Genomic DNA, 24,128 nt, shown 5'->3' on the forward strand with positions numbered 1-24,128 from the left:
AAAGTGTCACACAGCAGGGACATGAAAACTGAGGGGCAATCTTCACATGGGTGGAGTTTGTCATTCAATCTTGGTTTTTGATGACCCGACTTGTTTTTATATATGTATTTTTGAGACGGTCACAGGAAATGAAGAATTGCTATTACAAATTGAAGGGCGATGGAATTAAATTAGAATCTGAAGTTGTTCTTTTCACTCTAAAAGGGTCCTCAAAGTGCGTGTGGTAGGGGGTGGGATGAGATGCCAGGCTGATGTATGGTCACGTCTCCATGAGGAAATCCCATCGTGATCAGGGGCTTCTCTGGGGCCTCTGACCCCTTGGGTTGAGGAGAGTCCTTGGGTAGTGAAAGTATAAGGAAGACTCCTCAGGGTGCTGAACCCAGGGACCCCACTCTGGGAGGCAGAGGTGGGTGCAGCATGAAGAACCAGCCCTGGGAGGTGGGGATTTGGAGTTCGGTGTGTGGTCAGGGAGGCCTCTGAAAGGGCAGCGGGAGCAGGGCCTTCTCCTTGTTGGTGCTGAAGCAGACATGAGCTTACAAACAGGAAAGGTGACTTGAATGTGCTTCTTCCGAAGAAGACAGAAGGGAACCCACTCCCGAGCCTACGGAGTGCCCAGCCTGGAGGGGAAACGGGTTTCTCAGTGTGTGTTTATGGCCAGGAGGGAGATTACCGTTTCCGTTGGGACGGGAACGGGACACCCTGTTAGGCCAAAAGAATTCTCGGCTGCTCACGTGAGGCTCACACCACTACCTGGACAAATGAAGGATCATTCTGGACCTTACGAAATCCCCCCCAAAGCTCAGTTAGGGCCTTTGAGAATAAGCTCGCAGGGGAGGGGATTACTGAGGCCCTGCTTGGATTAGAAAGTGCTGATCCACAGGACTTAGCATCTACTGTTGACAGTCGCATTCCCCCCGTCTTTCACAAAGCATCCATTCAGTCCTCTTCCCCAGGGACCACAAGGACAGCGATGTGTGCCTAGTAACCCCTGATATATGGACGACTTGTGTTTCCTTGGGTTCCACCTTCTTCCCAGAAGGTGCTGTTAATTCCAGCAGCCCCACCTAGCCACGATTCCGGAGGACCAATTCACACGTGTGTGAGAGCCACTGCCTTCAGAACTGTAAGGTGCCCACTGGGTGCCGCCTGGAACCTCCCCTCGGTGGAGTCCAGTTACTGGCTTCCTGAGTCACGTGCCAATTCAGATGAAACTTGGCAAAAGCAAAGCTGTCCTTTCTTGGATGACGCTCCTCATTCTTGTTCCTCTATTAGTAGCTTTCCAAGCAAGAAGTACCTCCCTGATCTGACCTGCATATCCTCATACTGGCCAATCCTATCCCTCTTCCCCAGTCAGGAACCCTTGGAGCTGTTCTAATTTTCCATTGCTAATGCTCCCCACCCACTGCAGACACTGTAGCCACTGTGGGGCTCTCAGCTAATCAGCCTAGACCTCCCCTCCAGATGGTTCACTGCCCCCTCTTCCCTCTGCAGGCTTCACCCATGCTGTTCCTGCCTCAGAACCAAGTACGGAAAGGATCTAAGGCTAGAGTAACACAGGGGATTCTGAGGGTAGTTTTCTCAGGGCCTTCCCAGTCTTAGGTCATCAGACTGTTCTGCCTTCATTCCGAATGACTGAAGCTCCAGGAAGATTTGCCTAACCAGAAGCAGCCCATTTCCTTGTAAATTGAAAGTCCTTCCAAGTCAGCAGGGCAGTAGCATAGAAGAGTGTAGGCTTTCACAGATGTGGCCTCAGGCTAGTCACCTGAACATGGGCCTACAGTTTCTTCACATGGAACACGCGGAGGTAATATCTAGCTTGTCAGGGTGGTGGGTTAGAATGCTGATCCGTATGTACTGCTGGCTGAGCACTGGTCCAGACATGCACCATCCTCCCGGTCATAGCCACATATTAACCCTCCCTTTTTTGTGAAGTCCCTTGGTGAACTCTGCTGACCAGAATGTGCATCTCCTAGTACTGAGGTATCCGATGCTCCTTTGTTTAAGACTCCTTTTTTTGTTCTCACTCTCCAGTGCAGTATTTGGTAGGGAATTTACAAAACGAAGGAATGAATGCACTTTTACTCTGCATTCAAACAGGAATATTTCATAGTAGAATTTTACATTTGAAGGATATGAAAAATAACATTCCCGAAGACATCCCCCAGGGAAAAAGGAGGATTAGTGTGGCCTGGGAGGAGGGAGTAGGGAAGAAGGTACACATTCATCCCTTCCCAGTGACAATGGGTCCCGAAGGGAAGAGGCCAATACTGAACACCGACTTTTCACCCTCCCCCATTGCAGAGGCGTCCTGGAAGGAGGGAAGCTAGTCGTGAGGCTCTGGGTAACAATGGATCCCAGAGGAAGAAGATAAGCGGTAAGTGCCGAGCTCTGGGCTTTTATCCTTTCCCAGTAACACTGAGTCCCGAAGGGAAGGCGAACAAATAAACTCTGGGCTCTAAATTTTTATCCCAGTAACAATAAATTTCAAGCTTTTACAGCTGTTTTCCTGAGTTAGATTTTTCACCTGAACAACTAGTTTTCTGACAGCCCAATCTCATGGCCACAGTCATTAACGATTAAGTCACACTAAACATTCTGCTATGATTAACTCTCATTTTAACCTATAAAAACCCAGACCCCTCTGTAAGCCGGAACCATTTTCTATCCAGAACGTTACCCCTCTGATGCCTTACTCTGCTGCTGAATAAAAGGCATTGGTGATTCATGAAGTCTGCTTCCGTCCCGGTTGTTTATGCTTTCATTATGGTGTCAAAATCATTTTGCTTATTTTTGCTCACAACATTGTTAAGCATTGGGGAAGAAAACCACAGACATCTATACAGAAATGCTTGTCTATAGGAGGTGGTCAGTAAGGCAGTCAGTGGAGTGATCACCTGTTAGTAGTGGAACATGTGTTTGATCCTATTTCTTTCTCTCTCTCTTTTTTTTTTTTTTTTTTTTAGTGCTAGGAATTGAACCTAGGAGTTCTCTACCACTGAGCTACATCCTCAGCCTTTTTTATTTTGAGACAAGGACTTGCTAAGTTGCTTAAGACCTGGGTAAGTCACTGAGGCTGGCCACCAACTTTTGATCTTCCTACCTCACCCTTGTTGGGATTACAGTGGTCTGTAAGGCAGTGGAGTGAGCATCTATCTGGTAGTGGAACATGTTTTTTGATTCTTTTTGTTATTCTTGGGCAGGCTCATCAGACATACCATGGGGAGTCTGGTCACGAGTTTTGAGTCTGAAGTCACAGTGTTATTTTCAGATTCTGTTTCTGCAATGTACTCAGTGTGACCTTGGACCAGTTACTTAATCTCTCTTAGCCTTGGTTTTCTCATCTACAAAATGAAAATATTAATACATCATAGAAGCATTGAGACTTCAATAAAATAAAGCATTTAAACACTTGGTATAATGGTTAATTTGAATTGTCAACTTGATTGGATTAAGAGATGCCAATGATTAAGAGACTTCTGGGTGTGTTCATGAGGGTGTGTCTAGGAATGATTGGAATGAGGGATACTGAACTGAAGTGGAGACCCTTCCTAAGTGTGGGAATCACCACTCCATAGGATGGAATAAAACTTGAAAGAACAAGGAAGCAGGTGCAGAGGCAAGTTCGACTCTTCTTGAATGGGTTCTTGATTGCTGCTTCAATCATCTGAGGATATCGCACTCTTGTTTCTTCACTCTTCCATAGCAGACTCTGCCAATGATTCTCCAGGGAGGTTCCAGAAGCCTTGGTCTCAGACTAAGGTAGCACTGTTGATCTTTCATGTTCTGGGCTTCTGTGTCTTGGACTGTGCAGCTGCTAGTTCTTCCAGTTCTCCAGCTGCAGATGGCCATTGTGGACTATCCAGCTTCTGGTCATGTAAACCAATCTAATAAATCCCCTTTTTATAATCATACTTCCTGTTGATTCTATTCCTCTAAATAACCCTGGCTAATACACTTGGTATAGGTGAAAAGTAAGAATTCTCAAGAAATGACTGTTGTTTTCAATTTGTACGAACACCCTCTGATTTGGCTATTTGTTTTAGAGAAATCTTCTCAAGTTCAAGGACTCTCTCTGGTGGTCTCAATCCTTTATCAAGAAATTGCTCCGAGTTCAGCACTGACCCTGTGAGGTTTAGCAATAGAGAAACAGAAGATCCCTCCTGCCCCTGAAGAGCTACAACCTCAAGGGGAAACAAAGAGTGTCTATTTACAAAACAATGTGGTTGCAGTCAAGAGAAAGTAATCACTGGTCCTCAGGGTCCAAAACATAGTGTCTACTGTGGGGTGGAGGTGGACCAGAGAAGGCCTTGAGGCTTGAGACAAGATTATCAGACCAGTAATGGGGAACAAAGTTGAGACAGAAGTGATTACTAGTGTGAAGCCACTGCATGATTTCTCAAGCCTTATTCCTTGAAGGTTCTAGGGCCCAGCCTTCCTACTGCCCCAATTGATAGATTTCTTAAAGAATGAACTGAGTTGGCATGGGAGCCAGACTACTTAGACCTCCTAGGAACTCTGAAACTTCCATCTAGCAAGAAGTGATAATTTAAGGGGAAATGAAAATATGGGGAGGGATGCTAATGTACTCTATGTATCTGTTAGGTAGAATTCAGAGAGATTTCAGCACTTCTGTGGCAGCTGTAGCCATAGGCTAGAGTTCTATAGGTGAGGGGAGAAGAGTGGTAGAGGAGAATATAGTCTGTTTAACTGTACTGTGAAATCCATGGGTCTGTTTCACAGATACTTTGTTAGTGACAGAGTAAATCTGAATTGCAAAGTTGGTTCTATTATCCTTCTATACTTTAGATCAGAGGTTCTTTAAGCAACAGATTCAATGTTACTAGGAATTTCCCTGGGCTAAGGAGTCAGAAAGGAAAGCAAAGCACTGTGGGCTGAAACTGGTCCTGTAAAGCAGGTTTGCCAGTCCCCAGAGGATTGTACTCTCCATACTCGGCTGCCTGGGAGTTGCCTGCCACTATGAAATAGCCATATATTTCAACAATAGTTTCCCATATTGCACTACATTCCCCCAAGTGACCCATCTGAGGGAATCAGGACTGCGGGTCTAATAGCCCATGATACTGGGCTCCTTGCACTAAATACCTGCCATCAGCCCACAACCAGTTTCCCCTGGAATGAAGATCATGGAAGTCTATCAGTTAAGCTGTTTAATATGTTCGAGAGAGTGTCAGTGCATCTGAAAGGAAGTTGGATGTTGGCCACGATTAAGTTCAGTAAGTACTTTATTCATGAGTTAGGATGTACAGAATTCAAGCAGAACTAATGTAGGTCTCATGTATAAGAGTGAAAATTTAAATAAGTAGCTCCTCTTATTGTTTAAGACATTTCCATCTCAATCATTTATACTATATTAACTTTGGCCCTTCTTAAATTATTATTATTTTTTGGAGTGAAATTTTAAAGAAAGTTTCCCCTAATACCCAAGTAACCATGTTATAAAGACAGTGAAATACAAAAATGCAACAAATACTAATATACTGTGATTAACAGCTCAGTTCATTAGCTGTTTTAATAAAGTAAAGCTTTATAGTGAAAATAACACACTAGAAATACTCTTTATGATATGCTTACAAAATGACAGAAATGGGTGAAGACTCTCCAGGTACAATAATACAATGAGTGAGTAAAGCTGAGCATGAAGGAGTAAGGCTGACTGTTTAACGCCTGATTAGCTGCTGCTGCTTTTTTTCCTGTTTTGTGATGGAGGGGCTGAACCCAGGGCCTCAGGCATGCTGCAGGCAAGGGCTCCACCACTGACATATATCCTCAGCCCCAGATTAGTTTCATAACAGCAGGAAGATCCTAGTTTGAAATTGTGTCATGACAGTTTCTAAGCATCACTGATCTTCAGTTTCAAAATGCGAAAATTCCACTTTATCAGCTGTTATAAAGCTTCAGAGAGGAATTCCTTTGGGCACGGTGATATTTACTCCAGTACCTCCTTCCCTTTTGGATGCCTCTTCATTCTTGAGTAGGGACTTATTGAGTCATCCATCACAAAATCATACAGAACTCTCACCCAGGAGTTGTAGTGGGGGAGGTTGTCGTAGTACTCAGCTGCTATTTTCCTCACCTAGAAGGGAAAAAAAGGCAGCGAGATGAATGGTGAGTGTTACTGGGGCCTATGGAGAATGACTGGTGAATGTCGGACCCAAACGGAAAAGGACAAAATGCCAAATCCCCCAAGGGGAAGTAACTTTGATCCTAGCCCTTCCAAACTTCCAAAAATTCCTTCCTAAATAAGAATGATCTACAGTAAACCCACAAGTATAAATAAACCTTGATTATAATCCATAGTGAATTTATGTCAAAGCCAGTAGTGATCAGTTTTACAGCTAGGACAGAAAGATACCATCTTTCCAACAGTGTAAAATGACTGCCATTTTAGACCCTGAATAAACACTACAGTTGAGAGACTCTTGAAGTCTGAAATCATACTGGAAGATTATGATCATAATTAAAACAAGTTGATAATGTGTAAATATTTCAAAGACATGAAGTGGAAAATCAACAAATTCTTTAATGCTGAGAGTTAGAAAATGAAGGAATCTGCATGTATAGAATTCAAACGTTGCCAATAAATGTAAGAACCCAGAAACCACTCTGGACTCAGGAATTCACATAAGGGAGTTTATTAAGCACAGACAGAGTTCTCCCTGAAGGGTAAGAGAGAAAATGAGAGGAAAAGAGAAAGGGCGCGTGCGTAGGAGAGGGAAATGGAGGAGACAGCATGAAAGTGAGGAGAAGAGAGAGAGAAAGTGAGGAGAGGAGAGAGAAAGCATGAATGTGAGGAGAGGAAGAAGACAGAAAATGGCGGAGAGCTATCCTTAAGCAGTCATATTCCCCCGGTCTAACAGGGGACCAATAACGGAGAAGGACACTTGCAGCTGACTGATGAACCAGTAGTTAGCTAGGATGTTCACAGACTGACAAGAAGTCGGAAGGCAGGGAAATGGCTGCAGTGGAAAGGGTTGGGGAGCAACTTTATATTACAATAAATCCCTGATGTTTCTGTACTTCACAAAGTTGTGAGAAGATAGGAAAATACACAAAATGTTTTGTGAACAGCAGTTGTTCAGGAAAAATAAGTAAAAAATGAACTTAAAAATGAATATATTAAAGACACTGTGATAAAAATGTTCCACAATTTGTAAGAGATGTTTGCACAACTCTGAGATGCTAGAAACCACTGAATTATAGACTATTAATGGGTGGATCACACCTGAGTTATAATTCAATATACCTGTTAGGAATCCACTTTATTATTGTATATCTATTAATGATGTAATAGCTATATACAATGTGACTACTATAATTTAACTATGCAATAAACACAGGGTAGTTACTGAGAAAACAAAGCAAGATGCTCCTTGAAACACCACTGGAGTGGCAGAACTAGCAACTTTAGGGCTATTTGTTATGAACTAACAAAGGAATAAGACACCATGGAAGAGAGGGGAGAGTGAATTGTCACTGAAGTTCCATGGGCCTTAAGCCTAGTGATGTGTGAATGAACTAAGTTTTCAGTATTGGAAATGTTCCAGAAAATTACAAGTAAAAGTATGTGGTTTATGATGGAAAAAATTGTTTTGTTTTACAGGGTTACTGGCCTTCTCTTTAAACCATATCTCCTGCAGAAATGATAAAAATGCACTTCCCCAGTGACAAAGGAGGCAAAAAAAAGTTGTATTCTCTCTTCAGGGCAAAATGACACCCAGCACCTGGGAGCTGGCATCATCACTTCAGACAGTAGTGTGCTGTTTTTTTCCCATTTTTATTCTGAAAATGTCACACCTACTGAAAAGTTTAAAGAATACTACAATGAATTCATATGCCCTTAACCATTTTACTAATGATTAACCCTGTGACATGCTTTCTCTCTACATATACTATATCATTTATAATAAGCATGCATACTTTTTCTCTTTTCTAAATCTTTTGAAGGTAAGTTGCAGACATTAGGTGACATCTTACCTCTAAGAGTTTTCCCCTAAGTATCCCCAATGGACATTCTCCTACAAAAGCACAATATCATTACAGTAAAAATACAATATACTAAGTCTGTTGTCCAGGGAAAGAGATAGTCCCTGCCTGGGGAAATTTATGGTATTAGAAACTGCTGTCCATTAATTTTGCAGATCAATTATATCAATTATGCAGAATACCTGTATTTTTTTTTTTTTTTTTTTTTTTTTTTTTGGTACTGGGGATTGAATGCAGAGGCTCTCAACCACTGAGCCACATCCCCAGCCCTTTTTTAATATTTTATTTAGAGAAAAGATCTTGCTGATTTGCTTAGGCCTCACTAAGTTGCTGAGACTGGCTTTGAACTCACCATCCACATGCCTTAGCCTCCTGAGTCTCTGGGATTACAGTTGCATGCCACTGTACCCTGCAGATATCTGTACTTTATCATAAACCAATATATAAGTTTTAGCAAAGCACATAGGGTTGATAGTGATGAAGGTTTCATGAACTGGTGTCTACTTTGCACAGTATTTCTGAATTAGTTTACTAGATAACAGATTTTATATATCCCTCAACACTTTTGAACCCGAAGTGTAACCATGAAGCTTAAGGGTCCATGAGAGTGAAGCCTTTGTTAAATTAGGTTGGCAGACACAGGATTCATGTTCTTGTTTTTATTTTTTATTTATTTATTTATTTATTTATTTTATTTATTTATTTTTTTTGTGTAGTGAGGATTGAAATCCAGGACCTCACACATACAAGGCAAGTGCTCTACCACTGAGCTACACACTAGCCCAATTCCCTTTTTTTTCTTTTTTGTTGACAGGTAGTTTAGATTGACAAAATATACTAGATTCTTTAAAATGAGTGAGTCAAAACTAATTTTATTATATAGCCATCAGAAATCAGAATATGTATCAAACCCTTTACTTACCAGTGGGAGGTTTTTTCCAGGAACATTGGGGAAGTCGATGTTCATTGTGGTAACCCACATTGAAGATGAGTAAATTCAGAGGCCCATAATACGAGTAAGTTTCATGCCCCTTTAAGAACATGTAATGTTCAGCTATGAAGTGTCCAGACCAAGTGTGCAAACCCAGACCAAGCAGGGATGCTGCCAACATGTAGACTAAAGATTTAATTCCCAAAAAGTAGTAAACTATGATGTCAAAAGTGATCTGGGCCACAGGTAAGAAATTGGTTTGGGGTCGATGGGCAGAGGTCGAAAAGCATAAAAGAGAGGTTGAAGAATAACCCATATAAACTTTCTGAAAGTGGTACAGAAGAACCAGCTCTCAAAGTCAGTAGGAATATCCACATCGATGCCGTCAGCTCCAAGATAGCGATGTTGATCCATGTGATACCTCTTAAAGGAAATCAAATATGGAACCCCAATAGGAAGATTGGCAAACATTTCAAACCAGCGATTCCACAGGGCCTTGTGGTGGCCAAAGGCAAAATTGTGGGAAATCTCATGAATAGCCAGAGTCATTGAGTGGTTAATACAGCTGCCAAAGACGTAGGCCCAAAATATGACCCATTTCCAGTCCAAGTCTTTTACTAAGTAAAATGCAACCAACTGGGTGATAACCATCATAATTATAATCCATATCAAGTTGGAATCGGGTTTCATCAAGGATTTTATCTCTGGATATTTTGCTGTAAGGAAAAGAAAATCAGGAATGGAGAAAAGTACCTAGTTACTACTCAGCAACTATAATTAACACATTAACTAGACTTTCATCTCCAATCATAATATTCCCACTTTTAGAGACTTTACCAAATATTTATCTACTACAGGGAAGGAGTGTATTCTGATAGTAAAGTTTATAAAATACTATGACACAATTTAATATTCATGTAAGAAAAATTAGCCCCAAAATATAGAAGTGCCATATTCTTTTGTGTTAAATGTTTTATCTATGTTTAGATAGATCTTCAGCATCTTTACCTTAAAATGATTAGATCAACACATTTGACAAAGGCTAGAACACAATATACATTCTGTAGGTATTTTAAAACCACGAAACTTATATTCACAGTTCCTCAGACAAATCACTCCCAGTGAGTCTGGAGTGAATTTTCAAAGTGGTAACAGTATATAAAAGTCAGTAGTACAAGGAAGTCAATATAATGAAATGGAGAGAAAGAATAATCTTTTCAACAAATGATGCTGGAACAACTGGTTATCAACATACAGGAGAAAGAAGCAGGATGCCTTCCTTAGACCATATGCAACAATTACTCAAAATGTATTGTAGACCTCAATATAAGAAAGCTATAAATCTCTAAATAAAACATTGAAGCTACATCATCATGGCCTTCAGAGTATCTTTCATACTATATGAAAAGCACAAGTGATGAAATAAAAAAGTAGATAAATTAAAGTGTATCCAAATCTCTTCTGTTACAAGTGATACCATCAAATAAGTGAAGATCAGGTATCAGGTAATATGATACCTCCAACAGAATGCAGTTTTCTAGCAACAGATTCCAAGGAAATCAATAAGGATGAAATCTCTGGTGAAGAATTTTAAAGAATGGGGCTAGGTGGGGGCAGCATGTGGTACACACCTGTAATCTCAGTTACTCCGAAGGCTGAGATCTTAGCCTGTTGTGGACATATAAACAAAATCATACCAAAGGTAGTCTAAGGTTCATCCATGTTCTAGTATGTGTATTCCAAGTTCAAGTCCAGCTGGGGGGACTTAGCAAGGCTCTATCTCAAAACTTAAAATATAAAGGACTGCGAATGTAGCTCAGTGGTAGAGCATCCCTGGGTTCAATCCCCAGTCCCCCCTAACCCACACACGCACCCCCAAAACTGAAAATACAATCCATAGAATGAGATAATATATTTGAATGATCATCTATCTCACAAGGTAATTGTCCAGAATATATAAGGTAGTCTTAAAATTTTATAATTAATAAATATGATTTAAAAATGGACAGAGTCCAAATGGACATTTCTCCAGAAAAGCAATATAAATGGTTCATAATCACATGAAAGATACTTATCATCATTAGTCATCAGGAAAACAGAAATTGAAACCACAGATTCAATTTCACACCCATTAGAATGGCTATAATAAAAAAAAAGACAGGCAATGACAAGGATGTGGAGAAACTGGAAACTTCATAATTGCTGGCAGAAATGTAAAATGGTGCAGCTGGATTGGGGTTAAAGGTCAGTAGAGAGCACTTCTCTAGCATGCGTAGGCCTTGGGTTTGATCCTGCACCACAAAAAAAAATTTTTAAATTAAAAGTGCAGCTCTTTTGGAATACATTTGGCAGTACCTTAAAATGTTAAGCATAGAATGATCAATTACTCAGCAATTCCACTCCTAGATACCTACCCTAGAGAAATAAGAACATACATCCATTCAGTACTTTACACATGAATGTTCACAGTAGCCCAAAAGTGTAAACAACCCAAATGTAGATCAGCTGAAGAACAAGTGAAATGTGTACAAGCCACGCAAAAGAATATATTACTTGACCACAAAAAGGAATTACATTCTGACACATACCTTAGACTACATATGGTATGATTTTGTTTGTATGTCCCCAACAGGCAAATCCATAGAGATGGAAAGTAGATTCGTTGTTGCCTAAGACCAGCAAGCGGTAGTAGAGGGATAGGAGAACTGCTATTGGATTCAGAATATTTTTTAAGCTAATAAAATGTTCTAGAATTCAATGGAAGAACATTAAAATGCAAACCAATTGTTTAAGAACACATTTTGGCCAGGTGCTGTGGTGCATGCCTGAAATCTCGCCTGCTTTGAAGACTGAGACAGGAGGATCACTTCAGCCCAGGAGTTCAGGGACAACCTGAGCAAAATAGAGAAAACCTGCCTCCTATGAAAGTATATAAAGGGAGGAAAAGGGGACATACTGGGAACTGAATTAGAGCAAATTATATTCCATGCTTTTATAAGTATGTCAAAATAAATCCTAATGTTATGTATAACTAAAATGAATCAACAAAAAGAAGGAAAAAGTATAAATAAAATTAAATGGTGGTGATACTTTTAAAATTCTGTGAGTACACTAAAAAACAGCACATAGTTTAGGTGAATTTTATGATATGTGATATATCTCAATAAGGCTGTTAAAAACACACCATTTCTCTGCGAAAGTGTAGTAAGGGAAGTATTTCTTGTGATTCATTCTTTTTAGGGGTTGGGGGGTTACTGGGGAATTGAACTCAGGGTCTCACTCATGGAAGGCAAGCACTCTACCCCTGAGTCACATCACCAGCACTCTTATGATTTATTCTTATTTTATTCACTAATAATTGACTAGTCCCTAGCCCTCATTAATATCAAACAGATGCCCTTTGAGTAGTATTTCCCTTCCCATCCTAGTTTACTGCTGACATTTATAGCCATTGCAAAATACAATGAACTTTCAGTCTTTTGAAAGCACTGTAGCTCAGTATTTTCAAATGATACAAGCATATACTGATACCTGAGAGATCAAGTCAAGTGTGCATCCCTTGAGAAAATGACTCACCTTTTGCCAGCTTCTCAGTCAGTATTTATTGAGTCCTACACTCTGTGAGGCACTGTGTGGTATAATTAAGGAGTATAATTAAGTTTATTCATTTACAAAATGTTCTTGAGTGTCTTTTAAGTGACATCTCCTATCTTGAGCAAAAATGAGACGATCTTCATGAGAAATCAAGTATGAAACTATTACAGAACAATAAGAGGAAGTATTTAACCATATTCTAAATAGTGTCATGTAGATTTTAACAAAAAACTGGTAATTACCTATGCATGGGCGAGAAATGTAATGAGGAGAAACAAAAGCACAAAGCAGGAAAGATATACTGAAACATTCTTACAACCTAAGAGTTAATTAGGCACACACAAATTAAAACAAAATTCCAAGTATTACCCTGATGATTCTGAGTGGTAGTTTTGATATTTTATTGAAAAAAAATAAGTTAAAGCTCATACACACACACACACACACACACACACACACACACATATACACACACACAACTCTTTCTACAGCTGCCTATTTCACTGAACATAATCCTCCCATTCCATCAATTTTATGCAAATGACATAATTTCTTTCTTCCTTATGGCTGAGTAATACTCTAATGTGCAGATACTCCACATTTTCTTTATTCATTCATCTGTTGATGGGAACCTAAACTAATTCCATATCTTAGCTATTGTGAATAATGTCACAATAAGCATGGTCTCTTTGGTATGCTGACTTCATTTCCTTTGGATATACTCCCAGAAGTGAGATAGCTGGATCACATGACAGATCCAGTTTTAGTTTTTTGAGGCACCTCCATGCTGTTCTCTATAATAGCTGTACTAATTTACAATCCCAACTACAATGTATAAGGGTTCTTTTTCTCCACATCCTTGCCAGCATTTTTTAACATAGTAGCACTTTTTAATAATAGCAAGTGTTATAGGTAAGATGGTGCCTCATTGTAGGGTTTTTTCCTTTCTGATCTTTCCACTTTTTAAAATTTGTGCATTATTGTACATAATGATGGGACTTGATGTTATATATTCATACATGCACTTATTGTAGTTTTGGTTTGATTTTTCCTGATGGTTAAGGATATCAAGCATTTTTTCCATATATTTGTCAGTCATTCATATTTGTTCTTTTGAGAAGTGTTTCTTCAGATAATTTACCTATTTTTCAATTGTATTACTTATTTTGTTGTTTTAAGTTTTTTGAGTTCTCCATATATTCAGGATATTAATCCTCTATCAAATGAATAGTTGGCAAATATTTTCTTCCATTGTGTAGGTTGTCTCTTCACTTTGTTGATTATTTCCATTGCTGTGCAAAAGCTTTTTAGTTTGATATAACTCCATTCGTTGAATTTTTGCTTTCATTTCCTGTGCTTTTGGGGTGATGGGATTGCATTGAATCTGTAGATAGCTTTGGGTAGTATGGACATTTGACAATATTAATTCTTCTAATTTATGAACGTGGGAAGTCTTTCCTTTTTTGGTATCTTCAATTTCTTTCATCAGTGTTTTGCAGTTTTCATTATTGAGGTCTTTTATGTCCTTGGTTAAGTTCATTACTAAGTAACTTTTTATAGCTATGTGAATGGAATTGATTTCCTATTTTCTCTTAACAAATCCATTATTGATATATTAAAAAGTTACTGATTTTTCTTGTTATGTTGCTTAAGTTGTTCTTTTTTTTTTCTTTTCCTTTGGGAAGGGTGATCAGGGATTGAACCACTGAGCCACAGCCCCCTTTTTTTTAAAATTTATTTTTACTGTAAACAAATGGGATACATGATGTTTCTGTTTGTACATGGAGTAACAACATACCATTTGCATAATCATACATTTACATAGGGTAATGATATTTGATTCATTCTGTTATTTTTTCCTTCCCCCCACCCCTCCCACCCTCTTTTCCCTCTATACAGTCCCTCCTTCCTCCATTCTTGCCCCCCTCCCACCCCCCATTAAGTGTCATCATCCACTTATCAGTGAGATCATTCCTCTTTTGGATTTTTGAGATTGGCTTATCTCACTTAACATGATATTCTCCAATTTCATCCATTTGCTGCAAATGCCATAATTTTATTATTCTTTATAGCTGAGTAATATTCCATTGTGTATATATACACCACAGTTTCTTTATCCATTCATCAATTGAAGGACATCTAGGTTGGTTCCACAGTCTGGCTATTGTGAATTGAGCAGCTATGAACATTGATGTGGCTGTATCTCTGTAGTATGCGGATTTTAAGTCCTTTGGGTATAGGCCAAGGAGTGGGATAGCTGGGTCAAATGGTGGTTCCATTCCAAGTTTTCTAAGGAATCTCCACACTGCTTTCCAGAGTGGCTGCACTAATTTGCAGCCCCCCAGCAATGTATGAGTGCACCTTTTCCCCACATCCTCTCCAACACCTATTGTTGCTTGTATTCTTGATAATCGCCATTCTAATTGGGGTGAGATGGAATCTTAGTGTAGTTCTGATTTGCATATCTCTTATTACTAAAGATGTTGAACATTTTTCATGTTTGTTGATTGCTTGTAGATCTTCTGTGAAGCGTCTGTTCATATCCTTAGCCCATTTGTTGATTGGGTTATTTGTATTCTTGGTGTAGAGTTTTTTGAGTTCTTTATATATTCTGGAAATTAGTGCTCTATCTGAAGTATGAGTGGCAAAGATATTCTCCCACTCTGTAGGCTCTCTCTTCACATTGCTGATAGTTTCCTTTGTTGAGAGAAAGCTATTTAGTTTGAATCTATCCCAGTTATTGATTCTTGTTTTTATTTGTAGTGCTATGGGAGTCCTGTTAAGGAAGTCTGATCCTAAGCCAACAAGGTGAAGATTTGGACCTACCTTTTCTTCTATAAGATGCAGGGTCTTTGGTCCGATTTCAAGGTCCTCGATCCATTGTGAATTGATTTTTGTGCAGGCAGGGTGAGAGATAGGGGTTTAGTTTCATTCTGTTGCATATGGATTTCCAGTTTTGCCAGCACCATTTGTTGAACAGGCTGTCTTTTCTCCATTGCATATTTTTGGCACCTTTGTCTAGTATGAGAAAATTGTATTTATTTGGGTTTGTGTCCATGTCCTCTATTCTGTACCATTGATCTACCTGTCTGTTTTGGTGCCAATACCATGCCATTTTTGTTACTATTGCTTTGTAGTATAGTTGAAGTTCTGGTGTTGCGATACCCCCTGTTTCATTCTTCCTGCTAAGGATTGCTTTAGCTATTCTGGGTTTCTTATTCTTCCAGATGAATTTCATGATTGTTTGCTCTATTTCTGTAAGGTTGTCATTGGTTTTTTTTTTTTTTTTTTTTTTTCAGTACTGGGGATTGAACTCAGGGCCTTGTACTTGCAAGGCAAGCACTCTACCAGCTAAGCTATCTCCCCAGCCCGCCATCATTGGGATTTTAATTGGAATTGCATTGAATCTGTATAGCACTTTTGGTAGTATGGCCATTTTGACAATATTAATTCTGCCTATCCAAGAACATGGGAGATCTTTCCATCTTCTAAGGTCTTCCTTAATTTCTTTCTTCAATGTTTTGTAGTTTTCATTGTAGAGATCTTTTACCTCTTTGGTTAGATTGATGCCCAAGTATTTTATTTTTTTTTGAGGCTATTGCAAATGGAGTTGTTTTAATTTCCCTTTCGGCTGTTTTGTTGCTTGAGTATAAAAATGCTTTAGATTTATGCGTGTTGATTTTATAGCCTGCTATTTTGCTGAATTCATTGATGAGGTCTAGAAGTTTTCTGGAGGAGGTTTTTGGATCCTCTAAATATAGAATCATGTCATCAGGAAATAGTGACAGCTTAAGTTCCTCTTTTCCTATTCATATTCCTTTAATTTCTTTGGTCTGCCTAATTGCTCTGGCTAGAGTTTCGAGGACAATGTTGAATACAAGTGGTGAAAGAGGATATCCCTGTCTTGTTCCCGTTTTTAAAGGGAATGGTTTCAGTTTTTCTCCATTAAGAATGATGTTGGTCATGGGCTTAGCATAAATAGCCTTTACAATGTTCAGGTAGGTTCCTAAAATATTTTATTTAGAGACAGTCTCACTGAGTTGCTTAGGGCCTTGCTAAGTTTCTGAGACTGGCTTCGAACTCGAGATCCTCCTGCCTTCGCCTCCCAAGCTGCTGGCATTATAGGCATGTGCCACCATGCCCGACACCCAAGCTATTCTTTTTTCAAATTTAAATTAAGTTTTTATTTTGCGTTTTTAATTGTGTATAGTAGTGGATTCATTGTGACATATTTGTACATAACATAATTTGGTTCATTTCTTTCCCTAATACTTCCCCTTTCTCTTCTCTCCTCCCTCACCCCGATCCCCTTCCTCTATTCTACTGGTCTCCCTTTTATTTTCATGATATTCCCCCCTTCTCCCCTTTTTTTTCTAAGTTCCACATACAAGAGAGAACGTACAACTGTTGACTTTCTGGGTCTGGTTTATTTCGCTGAACACAATGTTCTCGAGTCCCATCCATTTTCCTGTAAATGACATAATTTTGTTCTTCTTTATAGCTGAATAAAACTCCTTTGTGTATATATACCACATTTTCTTTGTCCGTTTGTCAAGGGATACCTAGGCTATTGTGAATTGCACTGCTATAAACATGGATATGCATGCATCACTATTGAAGGCTGACTTTAGTGCTTTTAGCTAAGTTGTTTTTGATCCTCCTGTATTAGCCTTCAGAGCCTCCAACCACCATAGTCATGAGCCATCACACCCGCTGAAAAGCTGATTTTTTGGTATGATTTTGTATCCTGCTACTGTACTGAATTTGTTGATGGGTTCTAACAATCTTCTGGGGGAGTCTTTAGGTTGTTCTATGTATAGAATCCTACCATTGGCAATCAGGGATCATTTGACTTCTACCCTTCTTATTTGCATTTCTTGTATTTTTTTTTCTTGCTTGTTTTTGATAAAATTTCTAGTACTTTGTTGAACATGAGCAGTGACAGTAGCACTCTTGTCTTGTTTTCCTGATCATAAAGGAAGTTCTTTTAGCTTTTTCCCATTCAGTATGACACTGGCTGTGGGTTTGTCACATATATCCTTTATTATATTAAGGTATGATGCTCTGTTCCTCATTTGTTTAGGTCTTTTATCATGAAGCAATGCTGAACTTTATCAAATGCCTTTTCTGCCTCTGTTGAGATACTCTTGTTTCTTGTTCTTCATTCTATTGATTTGCATATATCAAACCATCTTTGCATTACTAGGATGAGACCATCTTAATCATGGTGAATGAGCTTTTTGATGTTTGTTGAATTAGACTCACTAGGATTTTCTTTTGCTGAGAATTTTTTTATCTATGTTCATTAGGGATAGTGGTCCCCAGTTTTATTTTGTTGTTGTTGTTGTTGTATCCTTGCCTGGTTTTGGTAATAGGGTAATTCTGGCCTTACAGAAAGAGTTTGGAAGGATTCTTTCCCTTTTAATTCTTTGGAATAGTTTTGAAAAGAATTGGCATTAATTCTTCTTTAGAAGTTTAGTAAAATTCAGCAATGAAGTCATCTGGTTCTGGGGTTTTTCTCTGTTGGGAGATTTTATGTTACTGATTCAATCTTACTGGTCTATCCAAGAGATTTATATCCTTATGGTTCAATTTTGCTAGATCATATGTGTCCAGAAATTTACCAATTTCTTCTAGGTTTCCAGTTTGTTAGTATACAGTTTTTCATAGTAATCCCTAATGATCCTGTGCATTTCTGCAGTACCAGCTGTAATGTCTCCTTTTTCATTTCTAATTTTGTTTATTTGGATCTTTTTCTTGGTTAGTCGAACTAAAGTTTTGTCACCTCTCAATTTACCAACTTTTTGTTTCAGCGATTTTTAAAAATAGTGCAAGGATTCTAATCTGAGGATTGCACAAGCATCCTCCTACTGAGTTATTTCCCCAGCCCTTCATTGATCTTTAGTATTTTTCTGTTAGGCTCTATTTTGTTTATTTTTGTTCTCATCTTTGTTATTTCCTTCCTTCTACTAATTTTCTATTTGATTTGTTCTTGCTTTTCTAAGTCTTAAGGTGCATCATTAGGTTATTTGAAATCTATTTTTAAAAAATGTAGGCACTTATTGCTATAAAATTTCTTAGTATTATTGCTTTTGCTGAATCATAAGTTTTGGCATGTTGCATTTCCAGTTTCTTCAAGAAATTCTTATATTTCACTTCTGACCTATCATTTGTTCAAATGTATGTTGTTCAGTCTCTGGTTATTTGTATAATTTCTAAAATTTCTTTTGTTGCTGACTTCTAGTTTTATTCTATTGTGATCAGAAAAGATATAGGATATAATATCAATTTTTTTTTGAATTTTTAAAGACTTGTTTTGTGGCCTAATACATGGTCTATTCTAAAGAAAGTCCCATGTGTTAATGAAAAGAATGTATATTCTGCAGCTGTTGAAATGTTCTGTAAATGTTAAGTCCATTTGATCTACAGTATAATTTAACTCTGATGGTTCTTTTTTTCCTTTTTTTTTTTTTTTTTTTTTTTTTTTATGCTGGGAATTGAACCCAAGGGTGCTCTTAACCACTGAACCACATCCCAAATCCTTTTTATTTTATATTTTGAGACAGAGTCTTGCTAAATTGCTGAAGCTGGCCTTGAACTTGTGATACTCCTTCCTCAGCCTCCCAAGCAGCTGGGATTACAGGCGTGGGGACCACTCCTTACCTCTTGGTGTTCTGAAATATTTGTTCATTTAATGATGTCCCAAAGGTCTTGAATGTTCTCTTCATCCTTTCTTTTCTTTTTCTTTTGTCTGACTAGAGCATTTCAAAAGACCTGCCTTTATGTTCAGATATTTGTTCATTTGACCTAGTCTGTTAATTGAGGCTTTCAACTGTATTTTTTTATTTGACTTATTGAGCTTTTAATTTCCAAGATTTGTGTTTGGTTCTTCTTTAGAATTTCTCTTTGGTGAGAGATTCGTAGTCTGAATTTTTTCCCAATTTAATTTGATTGCTTATCTGTGTTCTCTTGAATCTAATTGAGCTTGTTCATATTCTTTTTTTACTTTTTGTGGCACTGGGAAACGCAGGGTGCTCTACCACTGAGTTAAACCACAAGCCCCTTTTATTTTTTGAGATAAGATCTCACTAAATTGCATAATCTGGCCTTAAACTTGCAATCTTCTTGCCTCAGTCTCCCAAGTAGCTGTGATTACAGGTGTGTGCCACTGTGCCCAGCTAGCCCCATTCTTTCAAATTCTTTACCAGGCATTTCATTCTTATTTTTTAAAAAATATTTTTCAGTTGTGGATGGACACAATGCCTTTATTTTATTTATTTTTATATAGAGCCAAGAATCAAACCCAGTGCTTCACATGTGCTAGGTGAGCGCATTACCACTGAGCCACAACCCCAGTCCATTTCATTCTTATTGATTTCCTTGGAATCGCGTTAGAATACTATGTTCTTTTGAATGCATCTTATTGCCTTATATTTTTCACATTTCTTGTGCTCCTATGTCAAGATGTTTGCATCTGGAGGATCGGGTATCTCTAATTTTGTGGGGTGCCCTTCTTGGGCTTTCTCCTGAAGACACATGTTGAGGTGTCACTTCTTATGATGCAATGTTGGCTTTATTTCCAGCTGGGCACCACGCTGGAGTCAGTTTATCGCTTCTTTGCTTGTGAGGAATGACTTTGGGTACAGTATGTCCTGTGGCAGAATCAGGGAGACCCACTGTCTCTGGTGGCTACATGACAGTGGGGACACTCTGGAAATTCAGATAAATGTGGTAAAACAGCAGTGAGTGTGGGCTGCTCACTGTGTGGTCACTCCTGCAGTGGGTTTCATGGCAGGCAACAGGGCCTCCTCATGCACTGTTGAGCAAGGGCCTACTACGCTCGAGGGCCTGTGGCACTGACAGACCTAGCAGTAATAAGAGGCCTGAAGTACTTTTCCTTCAACCACTTTGAAGTTTGAGCCCAGATGCTGCATGAAGAGGTAGCGGTAGGAATCAGAGCATCCGCTCTGTGGCACTCACACCCAGCCCTGACAGCAATGCAGGGCTGGACAAGAGGCAGGTATGGAGTGGCAGTGGGAAATAAGCTGGAGGGGCACCACTTCCACACCAGTGGGTACCCAAGGGCAGGGCAGCTGCTGGAGCCATGAATTTTACCCCAGCTCCTTCAGCTGTAATGTACACCCAAGATGGGACCTTGACTGAAGCCTGTTGAAGTTCCTCTCTATCTGCTTTGTTCATGAACAACTGGGAGCCAGACTGCAGGTGGAGCCTTAAATGACTTATGACATGAACTCTAAATATAAAGTTAAAGTACACAGATGTTGGTTGCTAAACAACGCATCTATGTTCTATCAAGCTTCTCCACCCGTACCCCCCAAAAAAACAGGACAGAAATTTCAAAAATCTCTTATCATTTTTAAACACAACATTAAAAAATCTCCAGATTCTTATCTTTCCGAAGGTTATTCCATCTCACACTCCTGAAATGGAAGGCTGAGCATAAGCCTACTTGGAAATGTTATATTTTCATTGAGAAATAAGTAGTCCTTTAACTATCTAACTGAAGATGTTCAATGAAAATAGATTTGTGGGAAAGAAAAAGGTTCAGTGTTGAGATAAGCACCAATTAGCATCCTCTTGCTTCTTTATTTTCTGACTATTGAATAGATGGTTAAATCTCTCTAAATGAGAGTCAGCTTTTAAAAGGATGGACACCAGATTGTTCCTATGTAACATGAACATATATAAAATGTAGTAAATGCAGTCTCAATCTAAGTATGTATAATTTGCAAAATAAGTTTTAATTAAGAAAGAGGAATTTAAGAACCAAACGTCACTTAAGCACTGCCTTTAATAAGCAACTGTAAAGGTTAACCTACCCAGTTTAGTGATTCCATTGTTAAAATCTATTTCAATGAGAGTTGCTAACTCTTATTTGTGAAAACACAAATTTTCTAAATTACTTGTGCAAAACTGAGCAGTTTTTTTTTGTTTTGTTGTTGTTGTTTTTTTTTTTTTTTTTTTTTTTTTTTTTTTTTTTGCGGTGCTGGGGATCGAACCCAGGGCCTTGTGCTTGCAAGCAGTTGCTTTTTCTTTTCACCCAGCAAACGAATGTTGAAAAGAAAAACTAGGGCAATAATGTGTATAAGAGAAAATTCCTCATATCCTTTGTTCCACTCAATAGGTTCTTCCATTGTTAGAGAAATAGCAAAGTTGAAAGCATATTCTTTGGAGGAAATCTAACCCAGATTAGAATCCTTCTTTTAGCATTAATTTGTTTGTTCTTAGCTCATCTTTTAAAATGCTGACTTAGTCAAATTGCTAGGAGGGAGGATTTATTTGAATAATGTTTGTAAGGTACTCAACCCAGTGCCTCGCCTATCATTAAGAGCAGGCTGCCTGCAATGAGAGAAATCTCTGTTACCTAGAACCCCCAAATACTCTAGAAAGTCTGGCCTAAAAGGCCTAAATATGTAGTTAAGAGATCATTCAAGTTTCATATCTTGCCTATTTGACAAGTCTTCCATTTTTCATTTTTTACACCCACAAAACAGGGATGGATGAAAAACGTCTATGAAACTATCCCAGACCTGTGAGGGCGCGAGTGCACGAGGACCCCTCCTGTCATTAGAACTGCGGGTCCCTCAGCAGGAATGCCTGCAGCATTGGACCACGTAAGCGGGCCTCTAGGGGATTCTGGGATCCTCCCGCAACCCGCCCCAGTATCAGGTCCTGAACCCCACACGCTGGCAGCTAGACTTCGCCCCGGCTCCAGGCAGTTCGGGGAGTAGGCAGCAGCGACAGCGCCCACCCGAGGGCACAGGATCTTGCATCTGGAGGCAGGGGACCCGCGCGAACACAGGCGCTGGGGGTGGCTCCCGCGCGTCTTCACCGAAGGGCGGGTGCAGGGCGCAGGGATCCGCGGGACCCTATCCTTTTTTTTGCCTGCGGCGCCAGGAGACCAGCTCTGCGCCTCAGCTAGGCCTCCGCGTGATTGGAAGAGCGGGAAACCCGAGCAGCCGCAGAACGCACCGGGAACTGGCAGGTAATGGGCTTCAGGAGTCACTGGCGAGCATGCATGAAAAGGGAAGCCAGTGGTCCTCACCCAGGATCTGCTGGTGCCGGTCAGCATGGGGCTGATGGGTGTAGCCCCACGCGAAGTCTCCTTGTGACACGCGGCTCCCCATGGCGGCGACGGCCACAGCGGCTCGCAGGCCGACTCTGGGCTCTCGCTCCCGGCCCGCCCCTTCCAGAAGGCAAGTGGAGGTGGCTGTCTGGATCCTGTCTGCAGGTGGCTGGACCCGCCTGCGAGAGTCAGGTAAGGGCGGAGCCCCGAGACCCGGCCCCGCCCCTGGCCCGTGCGCCTGGGAGCGGCTGGAGATGCCAGTGCTTGGAGGTTCCCAGGAGGGGCGGGTTTCCGCGGCTCTTTGCCTCGGAAGCCGAGGTTCTAGGACTCTTGGAGCACCTGAGACTCCTGGCTCATCCGGCACATGGTGCCGGTGCTGGAGCCCAGGAAAAGGTGTAAAAGGAAAGAAAGGTCTCCAGTTAGATGAGGCTGCAGCTTTAGCTTCTCTGTAGGGTGAGGGTCGGGCAGTACTCCGAGGAGGCTGCAGCACCACTGAGTCAGGAGGGTCCTTGGCATTAATAAGTGGCTGCTGGGGCAAGTTCTACTCCCTCCCTCCCTCTCTCCCTTCCTTCCTCCCCCCTCTCTTCCTATATTGAGACAGGGTCTCGCAAAATTGCCATGGCTGGCCTCTAATTTTCCATCCTTCCTCCTCAACCTCCGCAGTGGCTGGGTATACAGGCCTATACCACTGTGTCCCGCCAGATTTTAATTTTTAAGAATGCATTGTCCATTATACCATTTTAAACTGCCTTCTGAATCTGACACGTCAGTGGGAAATGCTGAATGTATGGCAATTAAACACCAATAAGAAAAAATAAAGCATTCTTGTGAGAGGGGGAAAAATGATGTGGAATTTGTGGTTCTAATGTAACCATTTCATTTACAAGATGATTGCTCAACCTTGCATATATGCGTACCAAGTTATCAACCCCAACCTCTTCTTGAAAGAGGGAAAATTTTGTATTACCATTTCAGCCCCGTGTGGTGGCTCACACCTGTAATCTCAGCAGTTGGGAAGGCTGAGACAGGAGATTACCAAAGTTAGCTCAGCAAAAGTGAGGCACTAAGCAACTCAGTGAGACCCTGTCTCTAAATAAAATACAAACTAGGGCTGGGGATGAGGCTCAGTGGTCGAGAGCACCAGAGTTCAATCCCCAGTACCCTCCCCCCAAAATAAATTACCATTTCTGTTCAAAAAAGGAAGAAAGATTACAAACAGAAAGATAACCAGACATGATGTGCCCCCTAATGAAAGGGAACACACACACACACACACACACACACACACACACACACACACCATACCACACTAAATTGGTCAAATTCCTGGATCAAACTGCTAACCTAGAGAAAATAAAGACAGAAGAACATGTGAAAGTCCACCACAGGAATGCATTCAGCAAAAGACATCTATGAGAAACTATAGGACAGCATCCTAGGTTTTGATTTTGGTTTTGGTTTTGCAGCACTGGAGACGGAGTCCAGGGCCTCACACATGCTAGGAAAGTGCTA

At 40.1% G+C, this 24,128-nt stretch overlaps 1 protein-coding gene and 1 pseudogene across 3 annotated transcripts in view; one reads left to right on the forward strand and one right to left on the reverse strand.

The window, feature by feature from the left end:
- Positions 1-6,009, forward strand: part of NVL (nuclear VCP like) — a 136,037-nt gene extending 130,028 nt beyond the window's left edge. For both annotated transcript variants that reach the window (XR_013758188.1, XR_013758189.1), the window contains 3 exons: positions 2,302-2,374; positions 2,970-3,059; positions 3,576-6,009. The gene's annotated coding sequence lies outside the window, so the exon portion shown is untranslated. The remainder of the gene's footprint in view (positions 1-2,301; positions 2,375-2,969; positions 3,060-3,575) is intronic.
- On the reverse strand, positions 5,226-22,701 carry LOC306641555 (sphingolipid delta(4)-desaturase DES1-like; annotated as a pseudogene). The gene is made up of 3 exons (XR_013766847.1): positions 22,596-22,701; positions 8,927-9,651; positions 5,226-6,094 (listed from the first exon to the last, which is right to left on the reverse strand). The product of XR_013766847.1 is annotated as a sphingolipid delta(4)-desaturase DES1-like (transcript).
- Between the last annotated feature and the right edge of the window lie 1,427 nt (positions 22,702-24,128).

This window comes from Sciurus vulgaris, assembly GCF_902686455.1.
Source record: "Sciurus vulgaris genome assembly, chromosome: 12".
Lineage (NCBI taxonomy): Eukaryota > Metazoa > Chordata > Mammalia > Rodentia > Sciuridae > Sciurus > Sciurus vulgaris.